Source organism: Carlito syrichta, unplaced genomic scaffold (genome assembly GCF_000164805.1).
Source record: "Carlito syrichta isolate Samal-C Ts95f unplaced genomic scaffold, Tarsius_syrichta-2.0.1 Scaffold311792, whole genome shotgun sequence".
NCBI classification, from domain to species: domain Eukaryota; kingdom Metazoa; phylum Chordata; class Mammalia; order Primates; family Tarsiidae; genus Carlito; species Carlito syrichta.
Genome location: NW_007255888.1, coordinates 22,503 through 30,776, shown reverse-complemented (window position 1 = coordinate 30,776; position 8,274 = coordinate 22,503).

Below are 8,274 nucleotides of genomic sequence, written 5' to 3'. Positions count from 1 at the left end.
GAGCCCAGAAGGTCGAGGCTGCGGTGGCCGGGAGCGGCCACTGCACTCCAGTCTGGGCAACAGAGTGAGACTCCAACTCAAAAAAAAAAAGAGGCAATTAGACCATGTGGGCTCTTCACTTGTGAATGACATTGTGTCATTATAAAGGGTCAAGACATAGGGAGGTGGTTCTCTCTTGAGCTTCCACCTTCTCCATGTGAGGACATAGCAAGAGAGCCCTCACCAGATGCAGCATGTCTTTATAAATTACCTAACTTGAGATATTCTGTTTTAGCAGCACAAAATGGACTAAGACAAGGTAGTAATCACAAACTTCAAACTTTAATGCCAAGGCACTTCCCTCCTCCTCCTCTTCCTTCCCCTCCTCCTCCACTTTCTTCTCCTCCTTCTCCTCCTCCCCCTCCCTCTCCCATTGTGAATTGGTCAACTCTAATGGGAAAGGGGATGTGATTTCTATCTTCTCTCTTGAGCTTCTCCTGCTCCTTTCCATCTCCCAAATCCCAGTTTTTTACTTCTTCAGAAGGAAAGGGACAGGGAATTCTTACCCAACTAATGCTAGTATGAGATGGCATGAATGCTTTCTGGGCTATGAGGATGTTTAAAGATGACGATCTTAAGTGCACTTTGGTGGGATGTCTGGAGGGTCCCTATTCCCATCATTGAGGATCTGTCCTCTGTAGTTCCCTTGATAAAGGTATATGCATCTTCTGTGGCTGATTGTTTTGGGCTTCTTCCTTGCTTCTGAGATTTTGGAATTTTTCCTGTTGCTGAGTCTCTATTATATCTTGGTGGCTCTGCTAGATAGGATCTGAGAAAACTCCACATTGGCTCATTCACAGGTGTGGCCCATCTATAGTCTCCAGGAAACATTCATGCATTCTTTACCCTGACAAATGTGGGACTGAAGGTCATCCAACCCAGTCAAACTTCCTTGCTCTCTCATGAAGTAGTTAGCCAATCAGTTTCTCCTTTAAGATTTTTAAGTGTGGATCTGTATATTAGTTTTCTGGGGCTGTCATAACAAAATACCACAAATTGAGTGGTTTAAAATAACAGAAATTTACTCTCACAGTTCTGAAGGCTGCAAGTCTGAAATCCAAGTGTTGACTGGGCTTTGCTCTCTCCAGAGCCTCTAGAGGAGGATCCTTCCTTGCTTCTCTTAGGTTCTAGCAGCCCCACGTATTCCTTCACTCTTGGTTGCATAATCCATTTACTGCCTCCCCCTGTGTCTCTGTCTTCACATAGCCACCTTCTTATAAGGACACCAGTCATATTGGATTAGGGGATTACTCTACTCCAGCATGACCTTATTTTAACTTAATTACATCTGCAATGAGTGTGTTTCTAAATAAGGTCACATTCTGGGAGTTAGGACTTTAACATATCTTTTGGGGGAAAACATCTTAACCCATAAAAATAAAATACTAGTTCACTCTGTGACACATATTAAGGACACATATTAAGATCTCCAAATGATTGCCCCATGTTCCATCTTTTGACTTGAGGTGAAGTAGCAAGCAACAATTCCTTCAGGCCACTAGCATCTTTCTCCCAAAATTTCTCTAATAATTTCCAGTGCTTTTAGCAGTCTCTTCAAGCTCTTTTATAGTAGAAGAGTATATTATTGAAGGTGTCAAAGGGCTAAGAAATATCTGAGAAAATAAAAAGAGAAAATGCACATGGGGCTACTTTTTATCAAAGAATCTTTTGTGAATACCAGAAGTGGCTGAAATTTAAGCAGTACTTTTGATGAACTTGTCGATCTCAGAGACAAAATTTGGGATCAAGGGCCTATTAGAGATGGGGTTCAATAACTAAATACAATAGAAATAGAAAACCTATGTGGATGATGGGCAAATAAAACAATAATATCTAATAAGATGTTTACTATATAGGATTAAATACATGACAATAATTCCTTATGTTTGTGGAGAAGTGTTTATGTACTTAAAGTGTTCTATAATCCCTTTATAATCCAGAAAGATGACACAAATTTTTTGAAAAGTTATAAAGCAAGGAAGAAGGATAATAGAATAGAAAAAAAAAACCCTTCAACATTTTAGAGTAAATATGTAATAATAAAACTAATCAGTATAATATAAGAATAAAGGGAAAATAGGAACAGGAAAGATGGAAAAAATAAAAGGTACATAATAAAATGACAGAACAAAAACACTTTTATTGGAAGCTACACTAAATGAAAATGAACTTAATGTTTCAGATAAGGAAAAAATGTTCAGGCAATAAAAACTCATTAATGTTATGTTATTGTAAATACAAAAATACAGAGAATTAGGAAGTAGAAGAAGAAAGTTAAAGGAGGAAAACATATGTACACAAATCAAAAGAAAGCTAATATCACCATATTAATACAAATTTATAAAATCAACTTATACAGTACATATTGACTTGCATATTAAAAGTACACAGTAACTTGCATATTCATATAGGGTTTAATAAGTAAACTTTAAGCAAAAACCTAACGAGGGATAAAGAGAGATGCATTATAGCATTAAAAGTTTAAATTCACCAAGAAGATAGAATTGCTCTAAATTCATTTGTATTTAATAATTTCAATAGCTTCAAAATATATAAAGCAAAAGTTGACACACAAAAACAGACAAATCCACAGTGTAATAGTTTGTTTTAAAAATTTTATCAACAACTAAATATGGAACAGTATAATATATTAATATACTTTTCTAAGTAATTGATAAAAACAAGCAGACTAAAAATTGTTAAGAATAGAGAAAATTTGAATAACACAGCAAGCTAGGCCTGATTGACTTTTCTCGTGAGACAATTGCTAAGTTCTGAGTCTGTGTGAGAGACTGGAAATCTGAGCCTGAAAGGCAGAATAAAGGCTCCCTTGGTCTTATGATGCTAAATTTCACTTAGGTAGAGGGGTCTGCAATAAACAGATAATTGGTTTCCTCTCAAGACATTTGCCAGATTTTGAACTTATGTGGGATAGAAAAATAGCTCAGTTCAAGATCTCCAAAGGTAAAACTGCTAGGTTTGGGGAGATAGAAATTCTCCCTTCTTTTATTCCAAAGAGGGAGGACCATCTATGATTAATATATTTCAAAAGAGAGAGAAGTGAAAGAATTAACTAAATACGTGAAAGTTGGAAGTTTTCAAACTAGCATTGAAACTATAAAAGGAATAATTTCAACAGAGACCTGGAACCCTAAAATATAATTAAATGGATATTCTAGAAATGATAAATATGATGTCTAAAATTAAGAACTAATTAGTTGGATTTGACAGTAGACCAGACATATAGCAAAGACAAGAACAATGAATTTGAAAATAGGTCAATACAGTATATGCAAATAAAAGCACACAGGGAGAAAAAAACATGGAAAGAAAGAAGGATGAGAGCATTAAAGATATGTAAAATAATCAAATAACCTAGTGTATGTGTACTTTGAATTCCAGTAGAAGAGGAGGGGGGAAAAAGACAGAAGAAAATATAATTGCAATAATTTTCTCAAACTGTTGAAAGCTATCAACCCACAAATTGAGATTAACCTCAAACAGAGAAAATACAAAGAAAACCTCACTGAAGTGCATCACAGTCAAACTGCTAAAGGTCAAAGATGTGGTGATCCCAAAAGTAGTCAGAAAAATGAGACACATAACCATAAGACTGACAGCAGACTTTTTAAAATCAGAAATTTTGCGTGCCAGAAGACAACAGAATATCATCTTTGAAAGCTACAAGAAAATAAGGAGCCAATCTAGAATTCTATACTTAGAAAAAAATATCTTTCATAAATAAATGTAAAACAATTTTTTTTTTTTTTTGAGTTGGCATCTCACTCTGTTGTCCACACTCATGGCCACCACAGCCTTGACCTGCTGGGCTCAGGCGATCCTTCCTCCTCAGCCTTCCAAGCAGCTGGAACTACAGGTGTGTGCCACCATGCCCAGTTAATTTTTTTTTTAATTATTGCAGAGACAAGATCTGACCAAGTTGCCCAGGCTGGTCTCGAACCCGTGGGCTCAGGCAGTCCTCTTGCCTCAGCCTCCCAAAGTACTGGGATTACAGACTCGAGCCACCACGCCTGGCCTAAAAAAATTTTTTAGACAAAAAAATTGAAAATAGTCGCTGCCAGCAGATTTTTTCTCCAGAAGAAATGTTAAATTCTTTAGGCAGAGTGAAAATCATGCCAGATGAAAGTATAGAACTGCAAGAAGGAGTAATAAAGAACACTGAATCAAGTAAATATATGTGGAAAACATAAACAGATAACTGTTAGAAATAATTATAATGTATTGTGAAATTTATAACATGCAGAAGTAAAAATATATGCCAGCAATAGCACCAAAAAATGAAGACATTGAATGGGTTAAATATGTTATAAAGTTCTTGGTGGTTAAAAATAACTGACTTAAGGTAGACTGTATAAGTGGGGGATCTATATTGCAACCCTAGCTAACTACTAAAATACTCAAGAATAGTTAAAAATAATAGAATAGCAAAAATGATTAATTCAAAAGAAAGCTACAGAGAGAAAATATAAAATAAAGAATAGATGAGATGAATCTAAAATAGCAATACTGGAGATATAAATCCATCTATTTTATTAATTACATTATATATGAATAACTAAACAGTTCAAACAGAGATTGTCACACTGGATACGAAAACAAGACTCAAGTATGTACAAATTATAAGAGTAGCAGTGTAAATATAAGAACACAGTTGATTATTACTATATAATACCAGATAATAGACTGTAAGGCTAGAAAAATCACTAGAAGCTAACAGTAACATATTGTATTAATAAAATTAATTCAACAGACAAAAAAGCATAACATTTTCTGCACCTAATATTTTAATACCTTCAAAATATATGTTTTAAACTATAACAAAGCTAGAAGAGGAAACTGACCTAAAATCATATAACAATAATTGGAAATTATCATACACATCTCTCAGTAAGTATTACAACAGCAGTCAAAAAACCAACAAAGATGTAAAATATTTGAGCAACTTGATTAATCAAATTAATCTACAGACCTATGTAAAATACCATATCTAACAGTTATAGATCAGATTTTCTTTTTGTATACATGTGAAACAGTTACCAAAGTGTACTATATGCTGATCCCTAATTTAAGTCTTAAAATAATTTTCAAATGATTAAAATCACTTAGGGTGTGTTCTCTGACCACAGTGAATTTAAACTGAAAATCAAGAACAAAAAGATAGTCAAATTTTCAATAGTTTAGAAATTAAGCAGCATACTTCCAAATAATCCATTGGTCCAAGGATAAAGTACAGTGAATCTCCAAAAATAATTTGAACTGAATGATAATGCAGTATGTCACAGCAAAACCAATTAAATACAGCTACGAAAATGCTTGGAGGGAAACTAATGACTTTAAATAGAATAAAGTTCGAAAATCAGTGATCTACACTAGGAATCAACAATTTTTTGTGTGTAAAGGGCCAATCATAAATGTTTTAGGGTTATGTGATTTCTACATTGTAAAGTGAAAGCATACATGGGCATTACTGGGTGGCTAGCCCATGAGCCATAGTTTGAGGCAAATACAAAAAAGGAGTTATACTTAATTCAGTGATTTTGAATAATATATACTCTTTAGATCTGGTAAAAATAAGCAGTGTATCTGAGCAACTCAACAGACTAGGGTGAAAAAATGAAGTCACACCATAGCATATAGAAGGAGATTGTAGAAAACTTCCATTTTTCTGTGATGGTACATCATGTTTTTGTTTGAACATTGCCTCTTTCGAGACGCCTTCCCTGGCCAAAACACATCAAAATAACACTGCCTGGTCTCCTCCCCACTCTTTTACTTCTATTTCTTTTCCCTGTTAGCTTTTTTTACCTAGTACTTACCACTGCCTTAAATTATATCAATATTTTTTTTAATTTTTTATAGAAAGAAGGGTGTCCTCCTATGTCTCTCAGGCTAGGCTCAAATTCCTGGGTCCAAGCAATCCTCTGGCTTCAACCTTTTGAGACGACGGGCACATGCCACCTTTACATCTCATCCACTAAGTTGCAAGTTCTGTGAAAGTAGAAACTTTGTCTTTTCTACTACTGTATCTTTAGAATTTAGAAACACTGCCTGGTATAAAGTAGATGCTCATAGTTATTTACTGAATGTGTGAATAAATGATAGAGAAGAGGACTCTAAGTCAGAAATTCCTAAGTCCCAGAAGTAACATTAAGTAATGTGCATGAAGAGCTACCCATAGTCACATTCAATCAATCCCTGGGGAACATGTGGCATCAGAGATGGGGCGTGATGAGTGAGGCCTGGCAGATCTTTGATTGCTCACTTCAAACCCGCACTGACCGTTATACAAGAAAAGGGGGACTCGTTTATGCTAGTCAGAAGTGACAAGAAAAGAAAAGGAGTACTCTCAAATGGCCTTCCCAGTCAATAAGATATTCACTGAGAATTATTGATACAGGCCAAACAGTTTATCCAGCTCTCTTGTTGGAATAAACAGGCAAGATCACTGGCCAGAAGAGCCAGTTATGGAGTGATGCATGAGCTTAACTCCGTCTTTTCTCTTTTCCCTAAAGGAGACATTTTCGAAATAATTTTCTTACATATCTTTTGCCATCTAAGTTTGAATTCCTAAACCCTATAGTTTTCCTAGTTTTTTTGAAAAATTAATCATATAGCATAATTTTGTGTCTGCCTTCTTTTACTCAAAATTATGTGTATAAGATGTGCACATGTTCTAGCACGTATCTGTAATGAGTTTATTTTTATGGCTATATAGTGCTAATATACTACAATTTATTAATTCATTCTGCTGCTGCATTTCAGTTTTTTCCTATTTTTGGATATATGGATAATGCCTGAAAATTCTTGAAATTGTTGTAAGCTGCTGCTTCCTCAACATGAACAAAAGACTCATCTTCCACAGAAACAGCTTCCCAGGTACTCCAGTCTTCCTTATCACAGTTCAGTTTTATGACCTCTGATAGCTTTTTAATTGACTATATTATTTCATTAGACACTATGATTCATTGACCCAGAATCATCTTCACTTTCTGTCTTAGCCCGTTTTGTATTGCTATAAAGAAAGACCTGAGGTTGGGTAATTTATAGAGAAAAGAGGTTTTTTTAGCTCATGGTTCTGCAGGCTGTACAAGAAGCAAGGCACCAGCATCTGCTCTGCTTCTGGTGAGGACTTTTGTGCTTCATCAAAACATGGCAAAGAAGATCAAAGGGGCAGTGGCATGTGTGAAGAGGGACTTTCCTTACTTGTCTGTTGATACATGTTTGCTAAGAGGGGATATTATTAGGACTAGTGAGATTTAAGATTCTTGAAGTTCTTTGAATCCTTTGAGAGAAACACACTAGACTTACCCCTGTTTATTTATATTAATGGGACTTAGGCATAGCACAAGTCAGTGAGGCCAACAATACCATAAAATTCTGTCTAAGCCATACAGTTTAGTCATACCTTATGAATTCTTCTCCAACTTCCTTAATAAGGCTGCTAAAGAGCAAAAATAACAGTGATTTTGAGCTGTTAATATCTATATGACTTTCTAGGATAGTTTGGTAAATTTCATTTCCCTGGACCCACTTAGAGAGGAAATTGCATTTTTTGGACGCATACCCAAAGGAGACTTCAATACAGGTGTTACTTGGACTACACTGTGGCAGAACTATCACTGAGCAATAGCAGGAAGGAGATACAAGGGGCACAACTACAGAAGTGAAGAGAAAGACAAATGTATGTAGAAAGATTGTAAGAAAACAAACTGTGCTTTCCGTTGGGAACAGGGATAAATCTCTCACTGTAAGCAGTGATTGTATCTTGTAGGTCTCAGGGTTCAAACTACAATCCTCCCCTCTCTGGGTACATTTACCTCCCACACCAGGACTCGGGCCAGCTGGGGACCTCACCTCCCACATAGCCTGGTGAAGTAGCCAAAATTTCAAAGGTTCACACCCTCACGCAGAAATAAGAAGTCATTTGAGAAGAACAGTTGTTTCAAAACTGAAAGTAACATGCTTGATTTTAGATTCTGTCAAAAGCAGAAATATTAAGAGGACAAATCAATTATGCCAATAAATATACTAAGAGAGATAAGAGACAAAATTAGTAATATGAGGATGGAAAAAGATAAGTCAAACACCAACCATTTTTCATTATGCAATGATCCTTCCCAACCTAATGCTTATTGTCTTTTTTTTTTTTTAAGAGAATGAGGAATTTTTTTTTTAATTGGATACATGAACTTTAATATTTTTTAATAGAGATAT